The 15011-nt window shown below is 41.5% G+C and overlaps 1 long non-coding RNA gene across 1 annotated transcript; it reads right to left on the bottom strand.

Moving 5' to 3' along the window:
• Window positions 1–4118: 4118 nt before the first annotated feature.
• LOC111482589 lies at window positions 4119–13592 on the bottom strand. The gene is made up of 3 exons (XR_002718239.1): window positions 13582–13592; window positions 9638–9641; window positions 4119–4181 (listed from the first exon to the last, which is right to left on the bottom strand). It is a non-coding gene; the product is annotated as an uncharacterized LOC111482589 (long non-coding RNA).
• Between the last annotated feature and the right edge of the window lie 1419 nt (window positions 13593–15011).

Genomic DNA, 15011 nt, shown 5'->3' with positions numbered 1-15011 from the left:
TATGATAGAGTATTTATAGATGCTATCGGTATTCCCAATAATCTGGCTCGGTAACAGATCGCTTCTTCCAAACAAAGCACCCCGTTCGTTACGCTCGCAACAATTAGTTCTCTAGGTGAACAACATTAGACATTCTTCTGAAACCAACACTTTTGATGTTATTTGAGGTACGTACAAGAATTTAGAAAGGAATTCCAATCATTCTTCTTATACGCTCGTTCCAACCCTCAACTCTTCTAGGCTCATCAATATTGAATCAATCGAACTCTAACACTTGTTACACTTTTGGAAGACGGAAGACCCTGCGTCACCAGATCGTGATTTTTCGTCAATTCTCTACTTCGTAAATAAAGGATTTTTCCATAATGGCGAGGGCCAACCAACTATTAGAATATTAGTAAATGCTTCGGAAGTGTCCAAATCAGGCTTAGCTTCTTACCTTACTACTACATCCACTTGAACAATTAGAATTTGACTCTATTTTAGGTATGGTCTTTCTTTGGCTATACATCCATTTCAACAAAGAAACTGTCCAAGACTAATTCTTGTGGGTCTCTCATCACAATAACTATGGTGATATGGATGAGAAAATGCCAATTCAAATTAAATGTATTGAAAACGATGTTACTGCATGGAAATGAACAAACGCAATTTGAGGAAGAGCCCCTAATAAAGGTCCTAACGAATTCCTAAGCCTACAGACGTGATCTATCTTTTTCTATTTCTCACATTCTCAGAATTTCCATGAATGGATCCATTTGAAAACAATTAGATGCTGACAGAGAAAAGATTGGCGTTCTTTATTCCTTTCCTTCCTATTCAACAACAACGTACGAATAGTTCCTTGATTTTGACTATTGTTGAACCAACCCTTGCCTTGGAATAAATAGAAGAAAATGGATTGATATTGGTGCAGACTCATTATTAGAGATCATTCCTGAACTTGACGGATCGTTCATTTTTCTGATATACGAAATCTGATCCAGCTAGTGTGACGAAAAAGAAAGAAAAGCGCTTCCGGCCCAGGGATGTCCCCACATGGAGAGTTTGCCCCCCAGGGTATCTTTTCCATATATCAGGGTGGAAGATGGAATCGGGGCGGTTGGCTGCGAAGCCTGATGCAAGCCTTCCCCAGGCGGAATTAATATTTCAGTAGAACCCGGAAGGTAGTTGCCCCATCTATCTCTCTTCCACCCTTTCCGTAATATAGAGTCACGCACAATTCCGAAGGTAAAGGCAATTTCGGTTTATTCAAAAAAATGTTGAATTGTCAGCTAGCTCTTCCCCTTTCCCGGCTCACTCATTATGCAAGCAAGCAGCGGGTCAACGCTACACCGCTTTTCCATCAATTCCTTCCCTGTTTTGGGTCTCACTCCCACCTATTCCTACTGTCGAACGAGAGAGAGAGAGCGTATATAGTTCTTTGTTCATCCCTAAACCATATGGTTTGGTTTCTGACTGAATTAGCTCACGAGACAAAATAGGTTGCTTCATGCATGTTCCAGATTGTGGCTACGACTTTCTCCCCTGTCACCTCAACTGCTTATGCAATCATCCATCTACTTCTATTTTATACCCTCCCCTTTGTATCTATTGATCGCTATCCATTTTCCTTGCATCCATCCCAGGAGCAGAGCTAGCTATACCGAAAAAGATTGATTACAAATTGATATCAGTCTTCTATGTTCTCATCCTCCCTGTTCCCTAGCAACTTCAAGGCAACAAAAGGGGACGTAGGACGGAACAATGTCCAAGCTGTGACAACCCAGCAACAACAACTTGCTTCTCAGCAAAGAAAGTGAGACTCCCAACAAACCTACCAGCAATCTCAAGTTCAGAGTAAACCATCTCCACGACAAGACTCCTTCCACTCCAATTAGGCAAATCTAATCTCTCTCCTTCATCCCAACAACATCAAAATAAGCCAGCCACACCAGGTAGCTTCCATCGCTTCGACAGTCTAGAGTGCTCTCAACAGTCAAATTAAAGGTCAAAGCAATGACCTGCGTAGGCGTCGACAATTGACTACTTCTTTTGCGGACCGGGTTGTTCTTTTCTCTTTGACAAGTAAAGTTCATTAAAGATGATGGGCCTGCCCACCCGCCTCCAGAACCTAAGCGTCTAGGCTATATGACCCAACAAATCTCAAAAATGACATCCGGATATAGCACTAACATATGCGAGCTATTAGACATTCTGATATGAACCAAAAGACATCAATCATACAATATACTTCAATGAAGATGTGAACAAAAGGTTGTCAAAATTATCAAAAGATGTTTCAATTCATGCCACATTGAAGAATAATGAAGTTTGATTGTTATAAATTTTGGGTGGGTTACAATTTAGAGTTATTGTATTTTATTTATGTATTTTAAGACTTTATTTACTATAGGTTACAATTACATAATGGTTAATTATGGTCATTAAGTATCAATGTTACAACTCTTGGAATGACTTTAGTAGTTTCATTTTGAGGCTATATAAAGCCATGTATGTTGTATGTGTAAGGGACTTGGAAAAATATAGTAAAAAGAAGCATTTGTGCTCTTCTTTAGCCAATGGCTAAGTTTCTTTGCAATTCTATGTAGTTTAGGTTGCATGTAGAATCATTCAAGCTCGACATAATCAATCTTGCTTGTGGAGTGATTCGAATCTCATGGAAGTGTTCTTGCCTTGAGATATTTGATCAACAAGAATCATTCAAGCTAGACATGATCGATCTTGCTTGTGGAGTGATTCGAATCTCAAACAATGTTCTTGCCTTGAGATATTCGATCAACAAGGTAATCCGAATCTTACTCCCCTTGTAGTAGTCCTTTTCTTATCACATTCTTTTTCAATACCTCGTTGAGGAGGAAAAAACGTCGATGGGAATTCGAGACAACCCCCAACATCCATCGCTGCTCCATCGAACCTCTTTCTTCACATAGTCCGAAAGTGGGTTCGTGAACCATGTGCAGAGAGGGGAGGGGGCAAGGCTCCCATGGAGAGCCAAACGTCTTCAAGCATGCCAAAACAACAACAAGCTAGCCTTAATAAGACTGATCATCCTATGCCAGCCACCCTGTTATGGAACAAGCAGTCTACGGCACCTAAACAACCGCTAGTGACGATTCCTTCTCGTATGGTTATGCCCATTTTTGTAGCACAAAATCCTCAACCATATTAACTCCAAACATTTCAGAAAAAAAAAAACCCTCTACAACTTTAAGTCAAGCTGCTTCGCTCCTTCCCCTCTACAACTATAAGTCAAGCTGCTTCGTTCCTCGAGAACCGCTCACCCCTTCACAGGAAAAGACTTATGTTACCCTACCTCAAGCAGCGGTGGGGGCGCCCATCAACATGGCGGGGAAGCCTAGCAGAACGGCTATCCCATACTTGACTAGGCCCATTTAATTTAGGCTTGATGATCTTTGCATCAATACCCTTCCCTTGTGCTACAGCCAGGTCAATACCACTGACAAAATTCTCATTCGCAGCGTCTCAACAAAGCTGTTGGGATTCAGCCTGCTTTTTCGAAGCCATCCTTTTATATTATATCTCCTACAGACCCAACCTGTTGAAGAAAATCTTCTTGCCTGATTTCGATTATGGAACTTCTGTCCACTTCACAAGTTCGGCTGCCAAAGGCTAGCATAAGCGAGCGCTCCTATTTCCATTTCACCTGAGTGAGGGTTTGCAAGCTATGGTGGGCTGTCTATTTTCTCCCCAACAAATTACCTGAATTCAGAAGGATTTTGACCGCTATCCCCATACTCGACCCCTGCATGTGGAGCCCTTAGTCGACCACTACCAAATAAAGAGGATCGTCGATCGAAACTAGTGCAGGATTTCATATTTGCATATTGAGTACAGCCAGGCAGTTGAATTTGGACCCTGAAAGGTTTGCTTCTCACTACAGCTGCTTGTGCATATGACGGGACCCCTCGAACCGCGCAAGGTATAGTAGTTCGACTGAATCTCTAAGTGGGACCCCTTGTTCGGTCAACTCTATTCCATGTAGCGGATATACTACAATAAAAAATGTTGGTAGAATGACCTTGGATCCACGCCAACTTGGTTGTGGCATCCTCATATCATATCATTATCAAGTTTCCCATGAACATATGATGTCTCTACCTTGATAGCGCCCCCGTCAACCCAAGCTTCATTCGACGTTCAGTCCCTTCTCCTCGATCCTGTATTGATCCACAACCATTCTTGGTATCCTTTCTTTGGTGGATATCCCACATGAAATTCGCAATGAGGGTTCCTCCTCGAGACCATGTTGTTTAGAAAAAGGTGGGCTTGTGGCTCAACTTCTTCGATTAGGCTACCACCCGGGGCTTGGTTTAGCTGAGGATGGTATTTCCTACCCGATGAGTCTCCCTCTTTGGTCTAGGCTTTGACCCCAAAGTCCACTTTGAATTGAGAATGTCCCACTATTCATAGACTGAACACAGGTTCCACTGTGGAAAACCCCTCGCTACACAAGTCGCGTCACCGCATTTGTTCAGTTGGGTCGCCAAAGGGAGGATTTAGGCTGACAAGCACGATTGACCGGAACTGGAGTCTCGAATTTAGCAGTTCCATGGCTGCATATTCAGTCGAGCATATATGACTGAGTCGCCCGTACCTAAGCTCGAGAAAGATTCTTTATACTGACAGTGTCTGCTTCAACTTCACCCGTCACTCGTGTCGTGTAGTGTAGCAAGACTACAAGTCAAGTCTCAGCAAGGAAGATTTTGGGCCCCAATGACAAAGGATTGGGCATTTTCGGGGACTAGTCCACTTCCCATTACTCGACGAGGGAAATTCCTCGCACATAATTAAGGGAGCCATTGAAAGGTGACTGAAACACCAGAAACGGCGACTACTCGAGCTAATGATAGAGGCAAGAACACTTTCCGGCCAAGTCCCATTAATTGATCATAACGATATCATGGAAATGCTGCTAAATCTTTCCGAAGTGAGAGAAGGAGGGAAGGCGCACTACAACTAACAGAACAACCAGCAGAAAAAGGCTAGCTAGTACAAGACAAGGTGCTGCTCGCTTTCTCTCAGCCACAAGTGGCTTATTTGTGTAGTGGTCGGCATTCATTCCTACATGCTTCTCCTTGCTCACCGACTTCAAAATTGAAAAGTGCCCTTTGGATGTTGTCGTGACGCTTTGGTTACGAAGGTTGGCGGGGTCTAGGTTTATGGATGGATTCAGTCAACGAAAGTCCAACTCAATCAATATCAACAAGATGTCGTGACCGGTTAGGCTTGGTTGATTTTGTCAAAAAAGAAAGTAGGTTTCGTGGGTTCATTGATTAGTAAACCTCCGGTGCTGGTAAGGTCGGGACCGTGGTCGTCTGTCTCTGGTTTGCCGGCAAATAAGATCTTTGAGATTGACTAGCCAGCTGGGTTGGTTTGGCTATTCCTTTCTATTGAAAAAGAGTCAGCTGTCTGCGCAGAGTCACCTTCTTCTAGGCTTTGTTGGACGACACGACATTCTCGTTCAAATATAGGTCGGCCGTACTTGTGATGGTTCCCAAGGATCCAATATAACCACTTAGGTCTACGTTGCCACGATATTTTTCTATGGAAGCGGGCGGGTAGAAGTTCGGCCTGGTTATTTTTGGTGTCGTAGGGGAGGGATTGACCTTTCTAACGCATATTCAGTCATACCAGCATGGCCCCACTGATTGATTTTCGATCGGAGCATCCAGCAGCGCAACCCGGTTCTACTTGACTAAGTCCCGTGCTCGTCCAAGGAGGGAGTTTGCTTTACCCAACTCTCTTTTTTCTAACAAGGCAGAACCCCCCGACCCAAGATTCATTAGTTTCGAATGAAGAATGAAGAGTGCCCTGCCCCTGCAAGCATCTACTCCTATCAAAATGAAAAGCGTGATTTTACTAAACAAGCAAGAAAATCTCTTTCTATTAGTCAAGGGCTTTAGGCTTTACTAATAACAAACATAGAAGGTAAGGCCAGCTTTTTAGCTATAGCTTTACAACGAGAGAGCTTAGATAGGGCCCTTTCTTTCTTTCTTCCTATTAGTCAGATAGGTTGGTTGTTTGAGCGCATTTTGCCCTTGATTATTATTATTAGTCAGGTTTTCAAAAGGCATAGACAACTTTCTGAAAAACCTTTTTGTTTAGGGGTAAGGGGAAGGGGGCGCTAACGCCACTCTAATACGCCCTTATTAGATAGAGTCTGATCGTGGTTTTCGCGCTGCTCAATCCCTTGGTTCGTGAGGTTTTTTTTGGCTTCCCTCAAATCGCGAATATTTGAAAGTTGGTAAAGACCCACCCCTTGTTTCAGTTAGAATGACTCCCCGGGACCCCAGAACATTGGCTTCCGCCAACAGTGGACTATTAAGGATCGCATCCCGGGCATATTCTACATTATAGCCTGCAACTGATTCAGCTTCCGCTTCTGGGAGATCAAACAAAGCTCGATTAGTTTCTACTAGACGAGAAATAAAGAACATAACCAATACAGGGAACAAGGGAATACCAGACCATATCTGCTTTTGCACCATGACAATCTCACTCGAATTACGGAGACCTACACATATTAGTACAATATACCAGGGTCCCCGGCCAGAACCACACGTGCAATTTTCCCTGCATGTGGCTCGTCCGTGCTTTTCGAGGCGCTGCCTGTGACTCAGCATGGGAGAAGGGGGCGGAACTGCACACTTTCGTGTTCATAGCATTGTCCGAGTGAATAGGGGGCGGAACCTATCATTTGTTCAATTTGATCGATCTGAGACTTAGTTAACTCTTTGATCTTGATGTTCCCACTGATACCTAATCGATAACGAACCTGAATGGCTTTTTTAGGTCCAATTCAATCAATTTTGGTTGAGGTAATTCTGACTTGTTTATAGGTAACTGATCTAGCTCCTAAAATATATGACATTCTTGATCCTTCTCCTTTTACTAATCTTCTCGGCTGGAATCATAAATGAGTTGTCTCCTCTCTGATTGATGATCTTTTCTATAGGTCGAACTAGTGTGAGCGGTCTAAACTTCGACCCTGATTTCTTCACATTATGTTCTCGTACCCAAGCCCTAAAAAAAGAGAAAGAGTCTTGGAGAATTGAACACTGATCTTACTAAAGAAGTGAGAAAGTGCTGATGGGTCGCGGTCTCAAAATGGAAGTTTTTCGCCTTAAGATAGCGCGGAAGGTCTTTTCGGGCCGGTTCGCATCCCCCGACTCAACAAGTGGTCTCGTGCGCGGCCATCATCTTGTCGGGTCTGAGCTGCCTGCGGTTACAGAATCGCCCAGCCCCCTTGACTCTCTCTCTATAAAAAAGAGCTTTCTGCATCTGGGGCGCAGGTTTTTATTAAACAACGTTCGACTATCATGTGTATAGCATATAGCTAGCGTTCCTTCTTTCTGAGCCAGAATCAAACTCAGAGAGAGAGTATGATTGGGCCCTGCTGTGGTAGAACTTGGTGAACCGGGCATACTACTGAACTTCAGATTGATTCTCTCTCCTTCACTATGTAATGCAGTACGTTATATATTCTTTCTAGAAACTCAATCAAAATCAAAGCAAGCTAACTTCTTGCAACTACATCAACAACTGGGGGGAAATTCACTGGTCCTACCTACTCACGCTACGCTAATAAGGTTGAAAGAAAGGATGCGTCGAGCAAGCGACGGTTCTACTTAATTAAGCCCCGTCCTTGTACAAGGAGGAAGCCAATCCCACCAATTTGAATGACTTTGATTAGTATACCCTTTGCTTTTAACATGGACGAAGGAGCTCAACAAACGTGACCGGGCTGCTCATGAGAGAGAGAATTTGGAAAACAAACAAACAAAGAAAGACCTCTTCCGACACGCAAGCCCTAAGTAAGCAAGCTACCTTGTCTTCTTTCTCAAAAGACCTTGATGGAATGAAAAGCAAAAAGAAGGAAACCCTTACCTGCTCAAACGAATGAATTTCTGAATGAAAAGTGCGAACCCAAACTAGCTGGGATTTTTGGGGTTACCTCGCAGCCCTTTCCTCCAATCGAGTTGCAGTTGGCCTTGTTTCAGTCAGAATCAGTCCCCAGGACTTTTTAGTAGGTTCTTTAGTCTTTTCTCTCAAGAACTAGTACGCCCTGTTCTCGAAAGCCGAAGAGCAACTAAACTAAGCAACTGGGAGATTAGGCGGCAATTGAAAGAGCAGCTCGAAAGCCCTTTGTTTAGTCTTTTTATCAAACTCACTCATATTGGAAAGAAGGCCGGCCGACCGTTATGGCCAATTAAGTAAACCACGAGCAATTCGTCTACTTTGACTTACGACACCACTTTTTTCTTTCATAAAGGATCCAAAGAATAGAGAAGAGAAGAAATAGGCTTATCCGCACCCCATCCATCCATACGACACGATAGCTTCAGCAAAGAGTAGAGAGAACTAAGCTTCAGCAAAGAGTAGAGAGAACTAAGCTATCATACCAATTTCCATTTTTTATAAGCAAGCGTACCTCTGGCCTACCATACACTAGTCTCAATCAATCTTTCTTTTCTGTGTGTTGGTTGTTCAATTTGAAGGTGGTTTCGCTCTTAGATATCTGCTTGCCTTCCTTGTCTTTTTCTTAGATTTCAGAACGCTCTAAATAAGAGTACTCGATTCTTCTAATAAGCGAGAACATCTTTTCTTTTTCATTTTGGCAACAAGGGAGTAATTTGGAAATGCATTGTTTGGGTGGTTTACCAACGGAGGGCAACCCCCAGCAATTGAAAGAAAGAAAAGTAGCGAACGGTCAAAATGAGGATCTTTGACACCTCGATTGTCCGAAAGCCCTCTCTTGCGAATGAAATCAATTTAGCCAATGTTTTGTCCGGGGGTTCACTGAAGAAATGATTTGAGATTGAAAAAGAGCCTGAAATTGGCCTACACCTTCGCGTGAATATGTAACTTATGTCAAAGTGATGCGCCAACGTCTGCGTTGAGTTAAAACTAGGTTTCAATCCTAATTCGACATCACGGAACCTGAATTTGAGAATCAGGTGCGAAAGAGACTACAAGTAACTCAAAGCCCTATCCGTACCCGATCTCGGTCTCAGAGCGGTCAGAAGAGTCGGAGGGGGAGCTGACACCGGTTCTCACCCCCAACACTAGTACGGTCAGCACGACAACCTCGGAATCAGTTATACTTGATTTGACTAGGTTAGAGAAGATAATGGGAAGACTAATCTAAGAAAGAAGTAGAAACCATATCCATCGGCATGTCTGCAATGCGTTCGGCATTCCTCCAATCCCAAGTAGCTCCTTCGTTTTCCTACAATCCTCCGAACATTAGTTCTCCCATATCCGCCTTCATAAATCCACATCCCCTCCCAACAATTCATTCTCAAAATCCATATGCCATTCCCAATACCTATATTAGGTGGATCATGATGCAAAAACTAAGTCCCGAAATTGGAATCTTTCTTTGGCCCCTCTTTCGAAATACGCTACTCCATGAGCCCCGTAACGAAAGGAGTACTTTGTCATTCCTCGATTCTCGGCACCATCGGGTTTCTTCCCAAACATTATCGTTATCTCAGCTCTCGCCATTTCAACCCATATCTAATGTAGCCCACACCACGCCCCAAACCCTACCCAGCTTTCCAGGCCATCCCATCTCCGTCATTCCACTTTAGCTCACCTCCAACCACCTAACCCCTCTAGCTTATGGGCAAATCTCATTCCCCCAGCAGGGATGAACGAGTATGCGGATAAATGAAAGTTGAGGATTTTTGGAAGAAAACGCAAGGCATTGGAGGGTTTTCCACCAAATTCAGGGATTTTTCCCTTTATCTATCCTGCACCCGGTGAAAAGTAATTTGAAAAAGACAACGAAAAAGGTTGTCTCATCTCTCATCCACAAGCCTATTGTGCTGATGTCTGCCCTTTAGAGAAAGACGAAGGGACTGTCATCCAATTGTCCCAGAAGAGTATTAGGGGCCCTGCACAGAAATGGTGGTTTACGTCACTATCTCATTCTAAGTTAGCCTCGTTTGAGCAATTATCTCAAACGTTCATCGATCAGTACTCCTACAACTTAGATGTCAAACCAAAAAGATCTGATCTCGAGGCTCTAAGTTAGAAAGGTGATGAAAGTTTCAGTGCCTACGTAGGCAGGTGGAGGGCTGTCGCTGACCAAATGCGAAGAAAACTCTTTGAATTAGACTCCATCAACTAGTTAGATTCAGGCTCTTTGGCTCATTCTTCGATTGCTGGTTATTTGATGTCACAGACCCAGACCCAGACCACATTCCAAAGCAGCACCTTTCCCCTTTTCCAAATTCTCATAATAATAAGGTAAGCTTTCAGTCCCCTCTCCTTTACAGTCTCGCAGCTTCGCCCCTCTCCCTACTTACTCAACCTCAACCCTGAACCTTTTCCTTCTTTCACTCTTTTTCCTGTAAGGACCATTAATGATTTTCTTGATGTCTTTCCCTATTTTTTGGGTTATTTTCCCGGTATTTAGGGTTAGAGGTAATTCGGAAGTCAAGACTCAACCTTAAACCTTTGACTCTATGACCTATTTTTGCTTTCATTGAACTCGGTAAACGAAATCACTACTTCACGAACCTGGACTATTCTTCTTGAAGGAGGTAAAGCAACTGAGGATTTCATTGACTCTCTTGCTTCTTTCACTCCTCTCCCTATTTTTTCTTTCATTTTAGAGGTAATTTAATAGATAGGCTAGCTGAGAATCATGTCAAGCTCTGGAACCGGAACCCCTATTCCCTTCAGTCAGTGATTGTGAGATATTCTTGAACGAACTGTAAACAAAGATGAAAGATTCATTCTTGTTTATGAACTAAACTCACTCCCCTTTTCCTGATTGAACTCTTTAACTCTGTCTTCATCTTCGCTCATTTCTTTACATGAGAGTAAATGAATGAAATCCTCTTCCTTCGTTCGAGTCTCCCTGCTTGATTCTTTCTCCCTCCTTATGAATTCTCCTTTTCCTATTTCTTCTTTAACTTAACTGCTCTTTCTCCTGTCCCTGATTGAACTCGATAATGAGAAAGTCAAGACTCTCGATGAATGAGACAGATGGAATAGGCTGGATGAGAATCTCCCTGAATTTAGTCTTTCACTGTAAACTAAGACTCAACCTTTAATGAGACTGAACCTCGTAAACTATCTCTCTCAATTGTCCCTATTCCTCTCTTGCTTGTAAACTCCTGAACCTTCTTGCTGCTTTCACTCCTGAACCGGAAGGAAAGACTCAATGAAAGATTAATGAGAGTGAACTCCTTGCCTTGTTCCGTTATTGTTTGTTATTCTTTCACTCGGGTTTCACTATTCAAACACGAGGTAAACCCTTGAACTACTGAACCTGATTTCACTCCGTAACCTTTGACTTTATAACCTGACCAGATTTCACTGTCAACTCGGTCTCTTTGCTTTCTTTGATTCTTCAGACTCAACAAATGAAAGAAAGATCAGCTCATTCACCTTCCCCTTCACCTCTATTCCCTGACCGGGGTAAAGCTGCTAATTCATTGACTCTCTCTCCCGGATTTCACTGTCAAAGAAGAAAGCTCAAACCTTTTCCTTCTTTCTGTAGGTCTGTTCACTCCTTCCCTTTACTGTCGAGTAAAGAAAAGAGAATTGATTGGCTCAACCTCAAACCTTTGACTGATTGAACTAGGTAAACTCCTTCACTTTCAGAACCTTTACAGGAAAGAAAAGAAAAGAAGACGACGATGACGAAACCGACACCCGACACCCTTTGACAGATTGAACTAGGTAAACTCCTTAACCTCTCCCTCCCTTCTAAATCATAAGGGGAAAGACTCAAGCAAGTTCATTCTTACAGTTGTTCAAGAAGAAATTCATTAGCAGCTTTGAAAGACTCAACCTCAAACCTTTGACTGAACCTACCTTCACCTGACGAAAATGACAGAAGGGAGACGAAAGAAAGATGAATGAGACGGAACTCCCTTTCCTATTTCTTCTTCTTCTTATTGATTGAACTGTAAACAAAGACTCTTTGCTTGAACCTGGACTAACTATTCTTCTTGAACGAGGTAAAGCAGCTGGATGATAGGAACCTTCCCCTTTGACTCTATTCCGAAACCTATTAACTGTAAACGAAGAGAAAGAAAGAGAAGAAAAATTACCTCTTTACAGGAGTAAAGAAAAGAAGACGACGACGAAACCGACACCCTTTGCTTTGACTGAACCTTCCTTCACCTGACGAGAATGGAAGAAGATATTCCTTTCTAGTCGAGTCAATGAATTCAATCCTACACCTATGCTTTTACTGTGTTTGAAAGAATCTATGAATTAGCAGCTTTGAAACAAACCGGAACCGAAACCGATATGACCTGACCTAAACCTATTTATTCACTGTAAACTCGGTAAACTCAATGACTTGTCCCTATTTTTTAGGGCATTGAACTCGGTTTGAACTATTCAAACACGAACATTAAACAAGGTAAATGGCTTTCTTCCTTCTTTCTTTCACTCTTGATGATATGGAAAATCAACCCAAGGGAAAGTATGGAACGGATTACCTTGATGATCAAGATCAAGAGTAAAGAAAACTCGTTTCTAAACTCGTGATTCGAATCACTCCACAAGAGGTTTGATCAATACCACTTGAATGACTCTACATGCAAGTTCTAAACACAAGAATTTGCAAAGAAAGTTTAGCTCTCAACAAAGCTAAAATAGAAATTTTATTCTTAATTCCAAAATCTGATGTCTAATCAAAGAAAAGAAGGCTTTATATAGCCCTTACAACCTTAACCTATGGATATATAACTCCCAAATTAAATGGGCTAGTTAATGGTGGAATATAGTAACCTATGTGGGTTACAATATAACCTTAACTCCTATATTTAAAACTAGCTTAAATATGACAAACAAATATTTAAACTATAATAAAATAATACAATTAATAAAATGTGCTTATTGACTCATCCTTGGACTAGCTTCATAAATTTAGTGGAGTTCATTAAATGAAACTTAAAGTGCATTTAATTCATCTCTTTCTTGAAGCTCAACTTTGCACAACATATAAGGGAGGTCTCCAGCGTCTTCTAGAATTTTCTTTGATGAGCTCACCATAGCTTGAATATAACTGTATAAGGTTTGTTGTAGCTTCTTAGCTCTCGTCCTTGTAATTGGACCTTCAGGTATGAAAATTCCTTGGTCGTGGTTTATATCATTCTCCCCCTCTTGAAAAAGATTCGTCCTCGAATCAAAGCCATCACCTACATCAAAAGGACTCAAATCAACAACATTAAAAGTTGTACTAACACCGTACTTACCTGGTAAATCAATTTTATAAGCATTGTCGTTGATACGCTCAAGAACTTGAAAAGGTCCATCTCCTCGTGGTAAAAGCTTAGATTTTCTTTGAGTAGGAAATCTTTCTTTTCGGAAATGCACCCAAACCCAATCTCCTGGCTTGAAGATGACAAACTTACGCCCTTTATTAATTCGGGTAGCAACCTTGGAATTTTGTTTCTCAATTTGTTCTTTCACTTGCTTGTGAAGTTTATGAACAAACTCAACCTTGGCATTTGCATCAAAATTCACAAACTCTTTTGACGGTATGGGCAACAAGTCAAGGGGGGTTAAAGGATTAAAGCCATAAACAATTTCAAAAGGTGTGCATTTAGTAGTGCTATGAACAACCCTATTATATGCAAATTCTATAAAGGGCAAACAAACCTCCCAAGTCTTAAGATTCTTATCAATAATAGCCCTAAGCATAGCAGTCATGGTTCTGTTAACAACTTCAGTTTGTCCATCCGTTTGAGGATGACAGGTAGTTGAATATATTAGCTTAGTTCCTAACTTACCCCATAAAACACGCCAAAAGTGGCTTAAAAATTTTACATCACGATCACTAACAATGCTTTTTGGAATGCCATGCAATCGTACAACTTCCCTAAAGAACAGGTCTGCAATATGTTTTGCATCATCAGTTTTGTGACAAGGAATAAAATGAGCCATTTTACTAAATCGATCAACCACAACAAAGATGCTATCATAACCTTTCCTAGTCCTAGGTAAACCTAAAACAAAATCCATTGATATATCAATCCAAGGACCATTAGGAACCGGTAATGGGGAGTATAAACCATGTGGTTGAAGCCTAGACTTAGCTTGTTTACATGCTATGCAACGAGCACAAACTTTATGAACATCATGTCTCATTTTAGGCCAAAAGAAATGTTCAGAGAGCATATCATAAGTTTTAGAAACTCCATGGTGTGCCATTAAACCACCTCCATGAGCTTCCCTCACAAGTAGCTCACGGATGGAACAAGAAGGTATGCAAAGTTTGCCTTTTCGGAACAAAAATCCATCTAACAACAAGTAATTATCCACAATGAGTCTTTTTTCACAAGATTCAACAAAAGGAGCAAAGAACATGTCATGTTGATACAAATCCTTTATGTGTTCAAAACCCAACAACCTAGCATTCAAAGTATTGAGGAGGACATACCTTCGTGATAATGCATCTACAACAATGTTCTCCTTACCTTGTTTATATTTTATGACATAAGGGAATGTTTCAATAAATTCTAACCACTTAGCATGTCGTCTGTTGAGTTTATTTTGTACTCGCAAATGCTTTAAACTTTCATGATCCGTATGAATAATGAACTCCTTAGGCCAAAGATAATGTTGCCAGGTTTGCAATGCACGAACCAAAGCATAAAGCTCTTTGTCATAAGTTGGATACCTCAAAGATGCACCAGTCAACTTCTCACTAAAGAACATCAAAGGTCTTTGATTTTGCATTAATACAGCACCTATCCCTACTCCACTAGCATCACATTCAATTTCAAAAGTAGACTCAAAATTAGGTAATGCAAGCAAGGGAGCAGAACTCAATTTTTCTTTCAAAGTATTAAAAGCAAGTTCTTGATCTTTTTCCCATATAAAGGATACATTTTTCTTAACAAGTTCATTCAAGGGTGAAGCAATTGTACTAAAATTCTTAATGAACCTACGGTAGAAACTTGCAAGACCATGAAAACTTCTTACCTCACTTACATTTTTAGGTGTAGGCCAAT

The sequence above is a fragment of the Cucurbita maxima genome, unplaced genomic scaffold (assembly GCF_002738345.1).
Source record: "Cucurbita maxima cultivar Rimu unplaced genomic scaffold, Cmax_1.0 Cma_Scf00001, whole genome shotgun sequence".
Taxonomy (NCBI): Eukaryota; Viridiplantae; Streptophyta; class Magnoliopsida; order Cucurbitales; family Cucurbitaceae; genus Cucurbita; species Cucurbita maxima.
This window is presented reverse-complemented; position numbering and strand designations above follow the sequence as displayed.